Here is a 19,453-nt window from a genome sequence, read left to right as displayed (position 1 = left end):
AGTTTTTACACAGGAGGATACCAGCGATATTCCAGTAATGATAAATTATGTAGAACAGGACGATAATAAACTGTGCACTATTAGGGTCACAAGTGACATGGTCCTTAGGCAAATAGATAAATTAAAACCTAACAAATCCCCAGGCCCTGATGAACTGTATGCAAGGGTTCTAAAGGAATGTAAAGAGGAGCTTAGCACACCTTTGGCTAATCTTTTCAATATATCACTACAAACTGGCATGGTGCCAGATAAGTGGAAAATGGCAAATGTGATACCTATTTTCAAAACAGGTGACAGGTCCTTTGCTTCGAACTATAGACCAATAAGCCTAACCTCCATAGTGGGAAAATTTATGGAATCGATAATTGCCGAGGCAGTTCGTAGCCACCTTGAAAAGCATAAATTAATAAACGAATCTCAGCATGGTTTTACAAAGGGGCGTTCCTGCCTTACGAATTTATTAACTTTTTTCACTAAGGTATTTGAGGAGGTAGATCATGGTAATGAATATGATATTGTGTATATGGACTTCAGACAGGGTCCCACATCAGAGACTATTGAGGAAAATTAAAGCACATGGAATAGGAGGAGAATTTTTTTCCTGGATAGAGGCATGGTTGACAAATAGGCAGCAGAGAGTTTGCATAAATGGGGAGAAATCAGAGTGGGGAAGCGTCACGAGCTGTGTTCCACAGGGGTCAGTGTTGGGCCCCCTGCTGTTCACAATCTACATAAACGACATAGATGAGGGCACAAAGAGCGACATCGGCAAGTTTGCCGATGACACCAAAATAGGCCGTCGAATTCATTCTGACGAGGACATTCGAGCACTCCAGGAAGATTTGAATAGACTGATGCAGTGGTCGGAGAAGTGGCAGATGCAGTTTAATATAGACAAATGCAAAGTTCTAAATGTTGGACAGGACAATAACCATGCCACATATAAACTAAATAATGTAGATCTTAATATTACGGATTGCGAAAAAGATTTAGGAGTTCTGGTTAGCAGTAATCTGAAACCAAGACAACAGTGCATAAGTGTTCGCAATAAAGCTAATAGAATCCTTGGCTTCATATCAAGAAGCATAAATAATAGGAGTCCTCAGGTTGTTCTTCAACTCTATACATCCTTGGTTAGGCCTCATTTAGATTATGCTGCACAGTTTTGGTCACCGTATTACAGAATGGATATAAATTCTCTGGAAAATGTACAAAGGAGGATGACAAAGTTGATCCCATGTATCAGAAACCTTCCCTATGAGGATAGACTGAGGGCCCTGAAACTGCACTCTCTAGAAAGACGTAGAATTAGGGGGGATATGATTGAGGTGTATAAATGGAAGACAGGAATAAATAAAGGGGATGTAAATAGTGTGCTGAAAATATCTAGCCTAGACAGGACTCGCAGCAATGGTTTTAAGTTGGAAAAATTCAGATTCAGGAAGGATATAGGAAAGTACTGGTTTGGTAATAGAGTTGTGGATGAGTGGAACAAACTCCCAAGTACCGTTATAGAGGCCAGAACGTTGTGTAGCTTTAAAAATAGGTTGGATAAATACATGAGTAGATGTGGGTGGGTGTGAGTTAGACCTGATAGCTTGTGCTACCAGGTCGGTTGCCGTGTTCCTCCCTTAAGTCAATGTGACCTGACCTGACTAGGTTGGGTGCATTGGCTTAAGCCGGTAGGAGACTTGGACCTGCCTCGCATGGGCCAGTAGGCCTTCTGCAGTGTTCCTTCGTTCTTATGTTCTTCTTATTATTACACCCCTTAGTGTCACACAATGCTGCAGGGAGTAATGTGCAAAACCTTAAAAAAAGTGAGGAAGGGCAGTATAAAGGGTTAGTTTTCTTTTTTTTTTTTTTTTTTTTTTGGGGGGGGGTTATACCCCAAGCAAAACTGAAATCAAAGTTCGTGCAATGGGTTAGCTTCGTTTAAAAATGTCAGTCTGCATCAAAGGCGGGGCTTTCAGCAAACAAGTCTGAGTGACTCGAGTTGGTGCGGTTTAGCTGGAAGTGAATGCTGCATGCACTGATAAGCAGGACACTTACAAATGTTGGACGGACAATGCATCCAGAGTCCTCAAGAGTGGTGCCGGTTGTTTCTCTACGTGTTATGTATGAGTAATGTGTGCACAATACGTAACCCTAGAGGGAAGACTCCCAAACCCGACAACGGTGGGAAGATGGTCAAAAACAAACACTGCTTTATATAACTTTTTTTTTTTGGTGGGTGGGGGGGGGGGGAGGGTCTAATGAGGACCAACTTTGCAAGTGGTTGCAGAGGTGGGGAGGGAGATTGTTTCTCAGTAAAAGTAGGCTTTAGACAGGGATGTGTGATGTCACCATGGTTGTTCAATGTATTTATAGATGGGGTTGTAAGAGAAGTGAATGCTCGGTTGATGGCAAGAGGTGTGGGATTAAAAGATAAAGAGTAACACAAGGTAGGAGCTGTCGCAGATGCTTTTTGCTGATGACAATGATTGTGGGAGATTCTGAAGAGGTTGGACGCGATTGGTAGGGTATGTAAAAAGAAAGAAAATAAAAGAACATCCTTAAGACGTAAATCTATCAATTCGCTCACTATTCTCGCAATTACATAGTGTTATTGTTGGTATTAAGGGTGTTCAATCTCCCCGTAACCTTGACACTAGAATATTTACATATGAGCCCGGCTGTGAAATTTTTTAGTACCAATAAATTAAAAAATAGTAAAGGAAATACCCCTAGAGAAAATCTGGAGGTCCTGAATGGATAACCGTGCAGCAGTCTGCATGTTCACTGCCCTGAACATCGGAATGTCCAGGGACCCAGCAAAAGACTTTTGTGCTTGCTAGAAAATGAGTCAAAGTTATACATAATTGGGGAGATATCTGCACGAGGGCACGTTACAAGCGGTTTCTTCATACCTTTGATTTGTTTCGAGAGTTTCTACTCTCGGAGACCAGCCTCGGGCCAGACTCTTCTGCACCAGAAGAGTCTGGCCTGGTCAACCAAGCTGTTGCTGCTGGCAGCCCGCTGACCCACATATCCATCACAGTCTGGTTGATCTGACACCTGAAGGAGGTACTTGTCCAGTTTCCTCTTGAAGACTACTACACTTATCCCACCAGTTTCTGACCGGCGTCAGCATTTGGTATGTTCACAAAAATAAATACAAAATTATACATACACAAATACACAAACAAATACACACAAGGAGGGAGTGGTAAAATCATTGAGACCACATTGCACCTGGGACAATATACACACGACACAGAAGAGGGAATAAAAAGCGACACAAGTTTGCCTGTCACTAAAATTGTTGTGTAAGGTACGGCTGATGCTATAGGTAGGAAAAACTGCAGTAGTAGTTCAGTTGGGACAAATATAAGGTTTTAACCCAGGATAAAGAAAATAACCATGTCACTTCTAAGCTAAATACCCACCCCAGTCGACTAACACCCAGGTACCTAGGTGAACGGGGCAACCGGAGTAAGGAACCTGCCTACTTGCTAGGTGAACAGGAAAACAGGTGTAAGGAAACGCGTCCAATGTTTCAATCCCTGCTGGGAATCGAACCCGGACACAGCATGTGAAACGAGAGCTTTGCCAACGGTCCCCCAGTCGACTAACACCCAAGTACAGTTACCGCTATGTGAACAGGAGCAGCAGGTGTTAGGATTACCATTTCCTAAACCCATAGAAGCTATACATCTGGAAAATGAGCCGTAACTGGGCTCTAATTCTATGGATCAGGACATCTTTAAGTGAGCAAATGTTTCACTTGCTCACGAGGCTCATCCCGCTCGAGACTAGACCCGGGTTCCTTGGCTACCCCTGAGCTACGAGGTACCAGCACTAAAGGGCTGTGTTATCAATAATTTAAACACCGAAGAGTGGACTTGATAGTGTTAAAAATTCCTGGCGGTAGTATAGTTTAACCACAAAATAGTAGTCTTGATACCGTGCAAGTACAACTTCTGACAGTGTGGGTGACATGACGTGCACTGGCAGTTTCCACTTCAGTGGTGGACAGGCGTACTTCTGGTATTAAAGTCCTACCAACTGAGAGGGTTAACAAGATTACAATCTACCTGTGCACTAATACCAGGGATATTTGTATACATTAAACCAAGCCAGCTCATATACATAATGTACATAACATCCAAGGCGTGGTATTAATATCATACATTTATATATACACGATGTATAATACACCTAGTCAAACATTTCAAGAAAATGGTACAAGTGCAGAGGTTAGCAACGAGACTAGTCACGGAGGTAAGGGGCACGTCCAATGGGGAGAGGATAAGGGAACTCAGCCTGATACACGAAAACGATGAGACTAGGGATGATATAAAGTACAAAACACTGAGAGGGATCAATAGGTTGAATAGGGACATTGAGAGATGGGAAACGGGAACATGGGGGCACAGCTGCAAGTTGATAAAGTTGAGACAGGGATGTTTAGGAGCCATTTCTTCACCCTGAGAGTAATCAGAAGTGGAACGAAGTGGAGAATGACGTGGAAGCGGCGGAACCCACATAGCTTTAAGAAGAGGTACTCTAAAGCCAGGTGAGCCTAGTAGCGACTAAGTTAGAGTGACCAGGAGCTGAGACTCGACCCCTGGTACCACACACACGAGCACATCATATGTAATAGCCGTAGTGTGGGGAGGGTGTGAAGACCAGCCGGCTCCTGCTTCCAACAATACACAATTTTGCAATTTACGTATATAAATACGAAAGGAAGTTAAAATATTTGGAATTTTTTAATGTTTTTGTTAAACTTTCCCCAAAAATAAAATAAAAAATCCCACAGCCGGAACCTCCATTATTATAATCAAGGGGGGAAGCGCTAAACCCAGAGGATTATACAGCGCCTGGGGGGGGGATGTGGAAGGCATTCAGGCTTAATTCGGGGAACTGAAGCAGATCCAATTCCCTAAATCAAGAGCCCCTCACCAACATCAAGGAACCTTCCTTGAGGGGCCGGAACCTCCAGCTTGAGAAACCCCACAAGTTTCAGTCATTAACGATATCTCTAACAACATAGTTATATCTCTTTCTCAAGACGGTGCATTGTTATTTAGTGAAGATAATCACTACATACCTTGCAGATGCTGTGAAGTGCAGATATTTACGTAACAGGGGAAGATGTGGCACGTTAATTAAGGCCAAAAACGCTACTCTCACAGCAACCAGTTTCCAAGCATATATTAGGTCTAGTATTTCAGTGAAGCTTTACTCGCAGGATAACGAAAGTGAGATAATCTTGCTTTGTCAATGAATATGGTGGGTGTGAATACACAAATTAAGTCACTGGAGAGCAGCAGTTACAGCAACGTGCTCTTCCCTGGACAACTGCGCGCGTACTGCCTGCTGCTGGTGCTGCTGCCCCTCCCCCCTCCTGCTGCTGCTGCTGCGTGCGCACCTCCACCCAACCTCTATTTTGTTTGTTTTTTCTATGCTCTTTATTGATGCCAATAAAGGAATCTTGATCCAAGGAACTAGAGTTATCCTCCTCTTGAATCGAACTAGAATGCCTTCCAGTGATACACATCTATTTACATATAACTAACGTTGCCCCGTGGCCTGGTGGCAAAAGCTCTCGCTTCACACAGTGAGTATGGAAAATTTTCTAGGGTGCTTACCTGTATGTACCTCAACATTATATACATACCAGTAATCTCATTGGGAGACAATCATATTGTTTACCGTAGTCACCCCGTGTAGACATGTGAGAAAACTTAACCACCCCTGGTCGCACCAAGTGGTCCCCTCGACCTCACAATCTTATCCATATCTATCCGAGACCAGTATGGATTGGGTAGCACCCACAAGTGCGGTGCTACTAATTAATTGTGGACTGTATAGATTATATTAGTTTAGCTGAATGAAGGGGAGGGGGGTAGGATACACCTGGATACATCCGTCAAGGAAAACATTTGTACATAATCCCAATACTTACCAGATGTTCTCTGGTGGTCACTTGATGTAGCTGGATCACTCGTAACCTATCTAATTATAACATACCACTACTGGCCAGTCTAAGGTTGCTATAACTAGAAGGGTTACTTAACTGTGGGTGATTGATATTCCTCATTTCTTGATTCACCATCTCATTTTCGATGTCCTGCTACACCGACACGATTCTCATTCCAGCAGGACGAGGTATCCGCTGGTTTGTCCTGCTTTAGACATCGTGACTCAAGGAGTTTCCCTTTCCTCGTCTCGTTAACAACGAGGTCTAGCGTGTTCACTCGGAGCAAACGACTTATTTCACTTCACATATTCTCTTAACTTAGCGTTATTATCATTAATTACATTACAATTCACAAGACGATTTAACGTCTCATAACTATTATACAAACTAGAGGTCACTCCATTAAGATCTGAGACCGATGCGTGATGATTAATCCAAGGGTAATTTTCCCCAGGACACAGTCTATTGTGACGCGTCAGTCACCCGGTCCTTCTCTTATCACACTTTTACCACTCTATTACTGTGGTCCCGTAAATCCCGTTCCCTCACTCTCCACCAGGAACAATTACGACACTTCTTATTATGAAATGAGGCCTATATTAATCCTTAGGCCACCGTGAACGTCAATTTCGTGGTTCCATGTTTTCTCAGCTTCCTCACCACCATTCAAAACAATACGCGCCACTCCCTCCCGCACATCCGCGCATGCGCAAAGGGAACTCTTGGTTCTACTCTTATTTTCAAATACATTTTTGACCCATATAGACACATTAAACACCTATTAGGCACTATAGTTTCGGAAAATTAAAAAATTTTCCACAGTGAGGGTCCGGGTTCGATTCCCAGCGAAGGGGTGGAAACATCGGACGTGTTTCCTTACATCGCTTGTCTATGTTCATCCATCAGTAAAATGGGTACCTGGGTGTTAGTCGACTGGTGTGGGTCGCATCCTGGGACAAAACTGATCTAATTTGCCCAAAATGTTCAGCATAATAAGCGGCTTTCTATATAATAGTATGCCACTACATGTACTTGTAGTAAATAAAGATATTATTATTATTATTATTTATTCATTATATACTCATTGAATCAGTTTTAGTGTGCATACATTTATTGTCCTTGTATACACTATTGTGGAGAATTGAATTTACCTGGGGATGTAACTCATAAGATACATACCAGTAAATGGTAACAAAGATAATATTCTTTATCAAGGTTACAGAGACAAGCAGGAATTTTAGGACACCTAGGTCACAAAAAATGTCCTTCGATACCTACCATATTATTATTATTATAATCAAGGGGGAAGCGCTAAACCCGGAGGATTATACAGCGCCTGGGGGGGGGGTGGAAGGCATTCAGGCTTAATTTGGGGAACTGGAGCACAGATCCAATTCCCTAAATCAAGAGCCCCTCACCAACATCATATAATCTCTCTCTCCACAAGTCACTCTTGACCTATATTAATTTCAAATGAAATATACATCACCAGGAATTCTGGTAAAAACATTAATATAAATATGTGGACTGTATATTAAATTTAAAATGTGAATACATATACAATGAAGGAGAATTTATAATAATTAGACTCACCAATTAGTCTGGAGATTACGGTGTGTCATACCAACCCCCCTGCCTAAATTTATGAAAAAAATACTGGCCAGAATTCCAACGTAAATAGACATGACTTAGCTGGGGTTCCTGGACCGTCCTGCCCACTCGCCTAATGTTCACGTTATGCAGGACTGCAAATCCAACAATTTCGGCTCCTATATGAAAGGTTTTAAGCCCAATATAACCCCTAGAGCGACGAAAATTCTTCCGATTTTCACTAACGTTTGTCTCGGTCAATTCAAAACATGGCGACTCCCCCATGCTCGTCAGCGCAGGCGCAGAGCTTCCCTGTCGGTTCTCTTCTTTAAAATACACTTTAGAGCAATAGTAATGTATTAATCAGGTATATTTACATTATAAGAGAAACTTTTGTTTTCCTTTTTTGGGCCACCCTTCCTCAGTGGGATACGGCCGGTTTGTTGAAAGACAGAAGATTTACATTATAAAAAATATACAGTATAATTTTGGGAAATTATTTTCCACAATTATATAATGTTAATTGTCCCCGTAGTTTAAAGTTAGGCTTAAGCTTTCCCGAAATGCTCTACACATGACATGGCTGTGGTTTGTACGTCGGTTTACCTGCGGCCAACAGTAACAGCCTGGTTGATCAGGCCCTGATCCACCATGAGGCCTGGTCACGGACCGGGCCGCGGGGGCGTTGACCCCCGGAACCCTCTCCAGGTATACTTAGGTATAACCATGAATATTCTACATGCGTTATCAAATGTCATCCATTTCTGTACAAAGTATCCTGTGGAAATAAATTTTAAATTTGAATTTGAACACGGGTTTAGCTCTTCTCGAATAGTCCTGGCTAGCAATATACCCAGGTATATATCCTCTTGTCTCCCTTCCCAGAGTACGGGCTTTATTATAATAAAAAAGAAGCGCTAAACCTACATTATTATCGCCTATCTCGGTGATTATAATGTATATTTTGTGTATGAAATTATTTGAAATAATGTGACTGAGTGGGCAGTGTGGCAGCCAGGACGGCAGACTGGATTATAACTCCACTAAACCAGACTTGAGATATAATTAACTACAATAGGTATAAATTGTATGTCGACAGGTTTTTTGGAAAAAGCGAGATTGCAAACACTTGGGCATTAGGAGTGACCAACGTAGCACCAAAATTTTCCAAACTAGTGTTTACGATTTGCGTTTTTTCCAATAAAATGCAATAAACACATGACACAATACTGATTCGGATACGTAACTGTGAGGTAATGACTACGACCATCACGTTATTAAAGGTCGTCGTCATATTGAATTTCATATTAATCGGGGGAAGCGCTAAACCCATATGGGTCATATATCACCTGGGAATGGCAGGCAACCAGGTTCGATCCAAGGAAGAGAATAATTCCTTTCTCATGGATCAAAAGCCCCCCCTCCCCTCCAGCATCAAAGCACTTACCCCCTTTGAGGGTATAGGACATCAGAATTGGGTTAATTTCTGGTGGTACTGAAGAATCATATAACGTGATAATTGTTTATAAAGACTTGTGTTCATATAAAATAACACGATGGTTAAAAAGATATACGTAATAAAATGCGACTCTTTATTGACAACAGTGTGGGCAAAACATCGCCAAACTACGATAGTATTATAATGTATTTGTGTCTCTTTTACAGTCTTTTATAACATTTTTAGGCGCATCCGTTGACAACCAAATTTCTTCAAATTACTTTCAATAGGTAAGTTCCTAGTTCCTAGTTTTTGCGCTACCCTCCACAGGATGGCTATGGGGTGCACAGTAAACTAGCTAATTTGGTGGCAAAATCTAAATCTAATCTATTTCCGATCAGCCAGACTGTGGTTCATTAGACACAAGTGCAACTCTTGGGTATCTTTATTGAGGAAACGTTTCGCCACACAGTGGCTTCATCAGTCCATACAAAGGGGAATCTTGAAGAACAGGAGGAGAATGAGGTAATCAGTCCCTCAACCTTGAGTCGATGTGGTCAGCCCATCAATCTTAAATAGAATACAGCATATGTGCCGAGAAGCAGCTTATATACCGTAGGCAGGAGAGGTGCAGCAGACATAGGTGGTGTCACATTTGTTCAATGTGGAAGTAGGTCGTGCCCAAGGGTTAGGCAAGCGAAGAATTCCCAAGTCTGACAGGATTGCAGATGAATGGTTCAGAGAACCGACACGTTGATAAATTAGACACAAGTGCAACTTGGGAATTCTTCGCTTGTCTAACCCTTGGCAACGACCTACTTCCACATTGGACAAATGTGACACCACCTAGGGCTCTGGTGGACTGGTGGTTAACGCTCTCGCTTCACACGGTGAGGGCCTGGGTTCGATTCCCAGCCAGAGTAGAAACATTGGACGTGTTTCTTTCCACCTGTTGTCTATGTTCCCCATCAGTAAAATGGGTACCTGGGTGTTAGTCGACTGGTGTGGGTTGCATCCTGGGACACTGACCTAAGGAGGCCTGGTCACAGACCGGGCCGCGGGGGCGTTGACCCCCGGAACTCTCTCCAGATAAACCTACGACTGCTGCACCTCTCCTGCCTACGGTTATAGGCTGCTTCTCCGCACATATGCCGTATTCTATTCAAGACTGATGGACTGACCACATCGACTCAAGATTGAGGGACTGCTTACCTCATTTTCCTCCTGTTCTTCAAGCTTCTCCTATGTATAAGCTGATGAAGCCACTGTGTGGCGAAACGTTTCCTCAATAAAGATACCCAAAAGTTGCACATGTGTCTAATTTATCAACGTGTCGGTTCTCTGAACCATTCACCTGCAATCCAGACTGTGGTTCGTACAACGGACTGTTTACTGGCAGGAATAACAGCCTGGGTTATGAGGCCTTGATTCAACCAAAGGTCTGGCCTGGCACCAGGCCCCGGGGGCGTCGACCCCCGAAAAAATCTTGCAAATATCCATCAAGTATCTAGATAAACACCCAACTTATTCATTACACAAATACACTAACAAAAACAAGAAATTGAACTTGTGGCTAATTATCCACAAAAATTCGTACACAAACATATTTTACAGAGAAAGTAATCTTCACTAAAATTTGTATAGTATCATTAAATAGGAAACAGGAACATACATGAATATTAAGGTTTATGGCTCATCAGTTATAAATAACATCAAAGTTGTAATCTACCCCAAGGCTTTCAAGTGCCATGTTCTTATAATGTTGAGGAAATAAGTTGAACTGTAAGTACACTTACTGTATGTACACTTACATACACTTACTGTAAGCACGTTTGTATACACTGTATGTACACTTACATACACTTACTGTAAGCACACTTGTATACACTTACTGTATGTACACTTACACTTACTGTAAGTACACTTGTATACACCTACTGTATGTACACTTACACTTACTGTAAGTACACTTGTATACACTTACTGTATGTACACTTGTATACACTTACTGTATGTACACTTACACTTACTGTAAGTACACTTGCATACACTTACTGTAAGTACACTTGCATACACTTACAGTGTGTACAGACTAATAAGAACCCATGACAACAACATAAATAAGACACTGAAAAAAGCATAATTTTACTCTGACATAAACATTATAATTAAGGTAAATGAACTACGGAATGTGTCATCATCCACACAAGCTTACAACACTAACCTCAACTCATACATATTAAAACATGCGCTAAAACGTGCCAGTACTGCAGTCATTGATCACATTACAGAAAAACTGACCATCTACTTAAAACTGTCACTTATGAACATTATCAGACTGAAGACATATGACTCCTACCACATATCACACTGTAATGTAATCAACATGTCGCACATTATAAGTGTACATGTTGATAAATTAGACACATGTGCAACTCTTGGGTATCTTTATTGAGGAAACGTTTCGCCACACAGTGGCTTCATCAGTCCATACAAAGGAGAATCTTGAAGAACTGGAGGAGAATGAGGTAATCAGTCCCTCAACCTTGAGTCGATGTGGTCAGTCCATCAATCTTGAATAGAATACGGCATACGTGCTGAGAAGGAGCTTATAAACCGTTGGCAGGAGAGGTGCAGAAGTCATAGGTGGTGTCACATTTGTTTATCAATATGTCGGTTCTCTGAACCATTCATCTACAAAATGTACATGTATACCGAATTTTTTAACTTTTATTTAATTACACCTCAATACACTGACAAAAATCAAGAGATCAACCTAGCCTATCACTTGTATGTGGCAAATTGCAATAAAAAATATGTACTACGCTTTACATAGACATTATTTTATTTGTATGATTAATGACTGATGTCTTCTGTATGTAATAAAACATAAGTCACTGACTTTTCTGGGTAATTTACAATTATGTAATACAATTAGTCACCAAAAAAATTTGTGTAATCATACCTAAATTAACCTACTATACTCATCGTCTATTTACGCCGCTGCTTCCACCAGGACGGAAGATAATTTCCTAAGTCCTAACTGTAGGCCCTTCACACTGGGTGTACTACCTCCCTTCACTAATACTAACACCCAAGCCAGCCAGTTACGCAACCCTTCCAACTGCCAGCAAAAATACACACCCTGAAACGCCGTGTTTTCCTTTTCACAGCCCTCCAAGAACTATATACCCCCACTTAACCAACAACATTGCAAGTTCCGGGAGTCTACCTGGGGGGTGTTCCGGGGGCCAACGCCCCTGCGGTCCCGTCCATGACCAGGATACCATGCAAAAACTTGCACATAATAATAATAATAATAATAATAATAATAATAATAATAATAATAATATCTTTATTTCTACAAGCACATGTACAAGGTAAATTACTAGGAACGGTTGAAGTTCCTCGACTTGTATTCCCTGGAATGTAGGCTGGAGAGATCCTAGAGGGATTAGTACCAAATTTCCACACGGAAATCACAAATTACTCCCTACGAAAGCAAAAGACTCGACAAGCGATGCAACATCCCCCCCAATGAAAAGCAGGGGCGCCACTAGCACGATAATTATTACTATTATAATAAAAAAGAAGCGCTAAATCACAAGGGTTATACAGCGCAGCAGGGCAGGGAAGGATGCAGGGGTAATGGGTAGCAAGAGAGAGAGGGATGGTTATTAGGGTATGGAGTGCAGCGGGGTAGTTGTGCATGACAGATATACAATACCGACAAGATGAAAGTTAAGACACTTGTGCAACATCTGGTTATCTTTATTGTAGACGTTTCGCCATCCAGTGGCTTTATCAATACAGATTCTTTTGTATAAAGTTCTTCTGTTTTCTAATTATGTCCAATGCCTCCTCAATGCCTCCCTTGCCTCTGGATACTTCCCTTCCCTCTTCAAAGCTGCTTCTGCTATCCTCCTTCCTAAACCCAAAAAAGACCGCTCTGATCCTAGAAACTATCGCCCTATCAGCCTCCTCGAAACTTTAGGAAAACTCTTTGAAAAACTCGTCAACCATCGCCTTCGCAGATACCTGGAACACAACTCTCTACTTTCTCATGGCAAGTTTGGCTTCAGAACACACAAATCCACACAGGATGCCATTAACATCATTCTCAACTACATCCACATCAACACAAAACAAAGAAACAGGACAGCCCTGGTTGCAAAAGACGTTGAAAAAGCTTTTGACACTGGCACGAAGGGCTCAAGTACAAAACTCTGCACTAACTTTAGCCTTCCTCTCACTACTCGTAAACTCCTCTGCATTATTATTATTATTATAATCAAGGGGAAAGCGCTAAACCCGGAGGATTATACAGCGCCTGGGGGGGATGTGGAAGGCATTCAGGCTTAATTCGGGGAACTGGAGCACAGATCCAATTCCCTAAATCAAGAGCCCCTCACCAACATCAAGGAACCTTCCTTGAGGGGAAACTCCTCTGCAACTTCCTAGACGGCCGTACCATGAGAATAAAATTCCAAGGCTGTTACTCTGACTACTTCACACTAAATGCCGGAGTACTCCAGGGATCTGTCCTCTCCCCTACCCTCTACATTTTATACACTAACGACATTCCAACACCTGTATACCACAACTCCATCACACTAGCCTATGCAGACGACATTACACAACTTATCACTCATGCCAATATAGATACACTCACACACAAAACACAAAATGAGGTCGACAGGATAGCCATCTGGGAACAAAAATGGAGGATCAAAACCAATGCAGCTAAATCCAGCATTACGTATTTTAACTAAAGGAAACGTGATCCTCCATTACCTGTCGAGCTCAGAACAGCTGACACCCGCACTTACATCCCCATCACACAATCTGTCACTGTCCTTGGCGTTAATCTTGACTACCTTCTTCGTTTACACGGACACATTCACTCAAGGCATGCAATAGCTAGTAAGGCCCTTGCGGGCCTCTACAAGCTGAAACATGCCTCTCAACGCACCAAACTACACCTCTACAAATCCCTAATACGTCCTCTGATAATTTACTCTCCTCTAGCCCTCTCTCTTGCAGCAAAAACAAACTTACTTAAACTGCAGCGTGTCCAGAACAAGGCGCTGCGCTGGGTGCTTGATGTCAGATGGGAGGACTTCGCCACAAGCGAGTCTCTCCATGCCCAATTAGACATCCCTGCGCTGAATCTGTACTGGAAGACGCTCAGTGACAGACAGACAAACTTGAGACACGACATTACTACTGGACCTCTCTCCTTGATGAAGACATTCGCAGACCCGCAAACCAACACAACCTTTTCTACTCCTTGCTCCAGCTGTATAGCCCTTGTGGCTTAGCGCTTCTTTTTGATTATAATAATAATACTCCTTGCTCTTGCTCCTGCTCCTAACCCTATTTACAAATAACCTTGGATTCGCTGACAGGTACCATTCTGTGACCCACGTTCGCCTTAGCTTTTGGGTTAAATGGCTCAGTTCTACACTCCTCTCTAGCGCTAAACGTCGCATGTCCCTTCCTCCCCGCCCACCCCCCCGGAGTCCCAACAGAAGAAGCTGAATTTCTCTTCTCAATATCTGTCCCACGATCGCCTTCGCTGCTGGGTTAAGCCCTGGCTCTATTTCTACGACTAAGAACACTCCTCTCCAGCACTATTCTTCGTCTGTCCCGTCTTCCCCGCTCATCCCATTTGGGATCTTACCTGAACTTTCGTTCGTTACTTCTCGTTAGTGTGACTTTGTAAATGGTCCAAGTCGGACCGAAACGTCGTCGTAAGCTCCTCTTCCACATACGGGTTATTTGTGTATCGTTCCAGTCATGGTATTGTGCCTTTTTTTGTTATTTACGACTGGAAACATTTGGACATGTTTCTTTAAGATACCTGCTGTCCAGTGTTCACCCATCAGTAAAATGGGTACCTGTGTTAGTCGACTGGTGTGGATCGCATCGTGGGACAATTGACCTAATTTGCCCGAAATGCTCAACATAACAAGCTTTATATATAATAGTAAATCATTGATGTCAACTAGGCCTGTATACCTTGTGCATGTACTTGTAAAAATAAAGATTGTGCAAGAAAGGTATAAAATACCGACAATATGAAAGCTAAGACACATGTGCAACATCTGGATATCTTTATTGTAGACTTTTCGCCATCCAGTGGCTTTATCAATACAGATTCTAGGACATAATAGGAAGACAGTAGAACTCTATACAAAAGATGAGGTAATCAGTTCCTCAGCCTTGGAGTTAGCGTTCACAGCATCGTGGTGGAGGAGAATATGGAGCAAAGGCAAGAAGACTGGCGGTTATATAGGCGTTAGTGGATAAGGACGGGCAGCAGACGAGGGCATAGTCACTGGTAGGCGGGATTCCCCAGTGGAAGTAGGTCCTTCCCAAATAGATGGGTTAGTTGCAGCAGCCGTGAAGGTCTTGTAGATGTCCTCTGAACCAAGATTCCATGATGTTGCAGTGTCTGACAAGTTGTGCAAGAAAGGTATAAAATACCGACAATATGAAAGTTAAGACATGTGCAACATCTGGATATCTTTATTGTAGACGTTTCGCCATCTAGTGGCTTTATCAATACAGATTCTAGGACATAATAGGAAGACAGTAGAACTATATACAAAATGTTGCACATGTGTCTTAACTTTCAAAAATAAAGATTATTACCTGCGTGATTATAATCAAGGGGGAAGCGCTAAACCCGGAGGATTATACAGCGCCTGGGGGGATGTGGAAGGCATTCAGGCTTAATTCGGGGAACTGGAGCACGGATCCAATTCCCTAAATCAAGAGCCCCTCACCAACATCAAGGAACCTTTCTTGAGGGGTACCTGCGTGATGAACAGGCTACCAATCCATCCCACTCCTTACGTCCCATTCTCTCCCCACCTAGGAAATTGCCATTGTTTTCCGAACCAAAAACCTCATTTTCTCCACGGAAAGCAAGTCATCTTAGAGCTAAGAATTTTACAACAGCAACAACTCTTTCTAGAACTTTTCTCCAATAAGTGCGCTCTTTTTCAGTTTGATTTTCCAAATGAGAATCCAATAAGCCTTTTTTCTGTGTACGAAATACACTGGCTAAAATGCAGCTCCTGTGAGTGGTGCTGTTTTCATGTTCCTCAAAACGCTTGGAATTTTTCCAGTCATTGAACCCCTGTGTGAAGGTATTTTCTTTGGTAGAAAATAGCTTGCATGCTGAACAGTACACTTTTCCTGAGCTTTCAGAGTATACCATCCATCATCTATTCACAGTTTCTGAATTTGCAAGCTTCCTATAAAACATAGATGACTTTAAACAACAACGACTTCCATCATCATAAATCCTTGCTGATTTCCTAAAGTCAATGTTCAGTTTGACTGAAGTTTTCTGCAATGAAAGCATTATGTAGAGAATCTGGGATTACATTTGGCCATGAGGCAGGATCTTTTAAGACAAATCCTGTGGATGAAATGTCCATTGAGACATTGAGAGGAGACACAAAAGAAGTAGATGCTGGCTGAGAAATAATGGAGGGAGGGCTTCCTGCATGATCTGACGTATCTGCAGATTCAACTGTACTGGTAACATCAGAAACTGTTTTCGTGAGCATGTCTGTGATCTTTCTGCAGCTTCCTACATCTTTCTTTTTCTGTTCTTCTTGAATTTTCTTCTTTCTTTTCTGTGACCCACTCGCATAAGAACGTCCAACATCACGTTCACGAGATGCCATAATGAGGATGTATCACTGTCTGTAATCATGCAAATAAAAATTTTTCATTATCAATTATTATTAATTTTTTAATTATTACATTTTTTTTTCTGTCAATTGGGGGGATATGGCCCTTGTAGCCTCCTTTCCTCTGGCTGCGCATCTAAAAATTCAAAACGTTACCAGAAAGGAGTCATATACAGAACTTTTACCATAGATTAGGTTAGTGATTTGGACTACGAATATTTTACTAATTCATCCTCCTTGATCTCCAATTTACTTAAACAGAAATCATACTGAGTCCAAGAACAATGCACAATGGTATTTATATTACCATTTTCATAACTAAACTAATCATTATGTTTTGCATGATATATGGCCTACCACCATAGATAAGGACATGAGAATTAAAGAATGCAGGGACAATTTTCAGTTTCACCCAACCAACGATTTTCTGATGTGGCTTGTGTGTTTCTGGGGAAATATGTAGTAAATTAATTGATGTTCTACATCACTTCCGTCGCAACTTGAAAACTAAGCATTTGCGACGGAAGTGATGTAGAACATCAATCAATTGAGATATGTTATTGAAATGATAAAGACTTAAAGACAGGACAAAGTGCTTTTAAAACCTACAAAAGGAAGTCAGTTTGCGTTTTTAGGTTTTTCTTTATAGTATTTTTACCAAAAATGCGTCTTTACTGGTCCATGCGTCTTTACTGGTCAAGTAACCCTATCAGGTACCTCCCTTAACATTTCGAGGCGAAAACAAACATTTATCCATACACATCAATGTCTATCACAACACTTCAGTTAATTTGTCACAGAACAAGTCTAGATAACGTGTAATTACTACAGAAAATTGGAGAGGAATCTCCCATACTCACCCATTAGCGGGAAAACACAGCTGTTCTGATGTAAACAGAGGCGTGTTGAGTGTTGCCATCTATGGTTAGGTTTATTTATTTTTATTTTATTTCATTATTTATTTTGGTTTTGATTAATTTTTAAAAATCAATTTTACTCTCCAAACACTTGAACTTTTTAGGTAGGGACCCCTTTGCACTTGCACCATGTGCGCAGTCTTGGATGAGCCCCTGAACCCCTTGGACCGCGGGGCCCCCAAATGCGCGGGGCCCTAGGCAAATGCCTAGTTTGCTTATGCGGTAATCCGGCCCTGCCGGTACTATCAGCTATCACAGCCAGTGCTCTCAGCTATCACAGCCAGTACCATCAGCTGTTACAGTACTATCAGCCATCACAGTTGGTGCTATCAGTTATCACACTTGGTGATATCAGTTATCACAGTTGGTGATATCAGTTATCACAGCTGGTGCTATCAACTATCATAGCTAGTGCTATCAGCTATCCAAGCCGGTAGTATCAGCCATCACTGCTAGTACTATCAGCTATCACAGCTGGTGCTATCTGTTACCTCATTTAGCATAATTCTCTATTCAGTGGGGATCGCTAAACCCTAAAATATCATAATACGCCTTCAGAGTGAATGGGCAGGGTGTACTCAAGTTTGATCCAAGCATAGGCTGGATCTAATTCCTTAAATGAAGAGGACTTCCACAGCTTGGAAGGATACTTGAAGTGGGGTGGTGCCGGCTCCTCCATACTGCTATGCCACAACACTGAAGAAATTTTCCCATAATAAGCCAGCTTTTCCTCAGCATCTTCTTGTGCAAATTAATTGTAAATTTATTGAGTACAATTTTTACAGAAAGCAGAACAACTATTTAATTGCTATAATGTGAACACTGGCACACAGTAAAGAGGCGAGGCCATGAGCTGTGACTCGACCCATGCAACCAAATAGGAGAGTATACACACATACAAGTGTACACACACACTGGTTGAGGGACAAATTGAGAGAGGGAGGGGGAAGCAAAGATGATCGGAAACAGATTACAGGCTTGGAGGACATCAAGAGGACCTCGGGGTAATATCTGAGCATTTCACCTGAGAAATACAGCAAATGAGAGACTGACAAATTTAAGGGCAGCTTTCAGAAACCTCAACAAGGAGGCACCCGCAGCCCTATACTTGGCACAAATCAGGCCCATCATTGATATGCAGCCCTCAGATAAGTGCCGAGACGAGTCTCAGAGCTAAGGGGTATGAATTATGAGAACATGAAGGACTAGAGAGTGACTTGATTAAAATATACAAAATACTCAGAGGAAGTGACAGGGTGGACAGGGCAAGTCAGAGACAGGTCTCTGATACACAAAGACACAGATGGAAGCCTGAAACACTGATCAGTCACAGAGGTATAAGGAAATACTTCTTTAGCCTTGGAGTAATCAGAAAGTCGTTGAGGCAGGATATCTATACATGGTTTTAAAGATAGACATTACAGGGCTCATGCAGCCAGGAGTTTGTGACCTCAGGAACAGCCAACAGGGGGGTGGGGCGAGTAGTGACTTGACTTCTGTAACCAAAAATAGGCGAATACATTCACTCTCTCTCCATGGGATGAGCATGAGTGCAGTATATCTAGTATGAAATAATGAGAGTACAGTATGAATAACATTATGTTAAGAAACACAGTTTCTGATATCTGTAGAAGCAAGAACAAACTTACAGACTATGCTCTTAAGTGTATTGACCCTTGTGGTTTAGCATTTCTTTTTGATAATAATAATAAAGTGTATTGCAGATGCCAGTGGAGCTTCACAGCTCCTCTGACTCGCAAGTTTTTCCGAGTCACCACTATCAATCATGACAAACCATACCACGGGCGGGATTTGAACTCGCGGTCAGAGAGTC

At 41.9% G+C, this 19,453-nt stretch overlaps 1 protein-coding gene across 1 annotated transcript in view; it reads right to left on the bottom strand.

Annotated features, from left to right (window-relative positions):
* The window catches only part of LOC128704206 (uncharacterized), a 354,653-nt gene extending 349,317 nt beyond the window's left edge, over positions 1-5,336 (bottom strand). Inside the window, exon 1 of the mRNA XM_070099039.1 lies at positions 5,093-5,336. The gene's annotated coding sequence lies outside the window, so the exon portion shown is untranslated. The remainder of the gene's footprint in view (positions 1-5,092) is intronic.
* Between the last annotated feature and the right edge of the window lie 14,117 nt (positions 5,337-19,453).

The sequence above is a fragment of the Cherax quadricarinatus genome, chromosome 66 (assembly GCF_038502225.1).
Source record: "Cherax quadricarinatus isolate ZL_2023a chromosome 66, ASM3850222v1, whole genome shotgun sequence".
Lineage (NCBI taxonomy): Eukaryota > Metazoa > Arthropoda > Malacostraca > Decapoda > Parastacidae > Cherax > Cherax quadricarinatus.
Note: the sequence above shows the minus strand (reverse complement) of the source record. Positions and strands in the feature narration are given on the sequence as shown.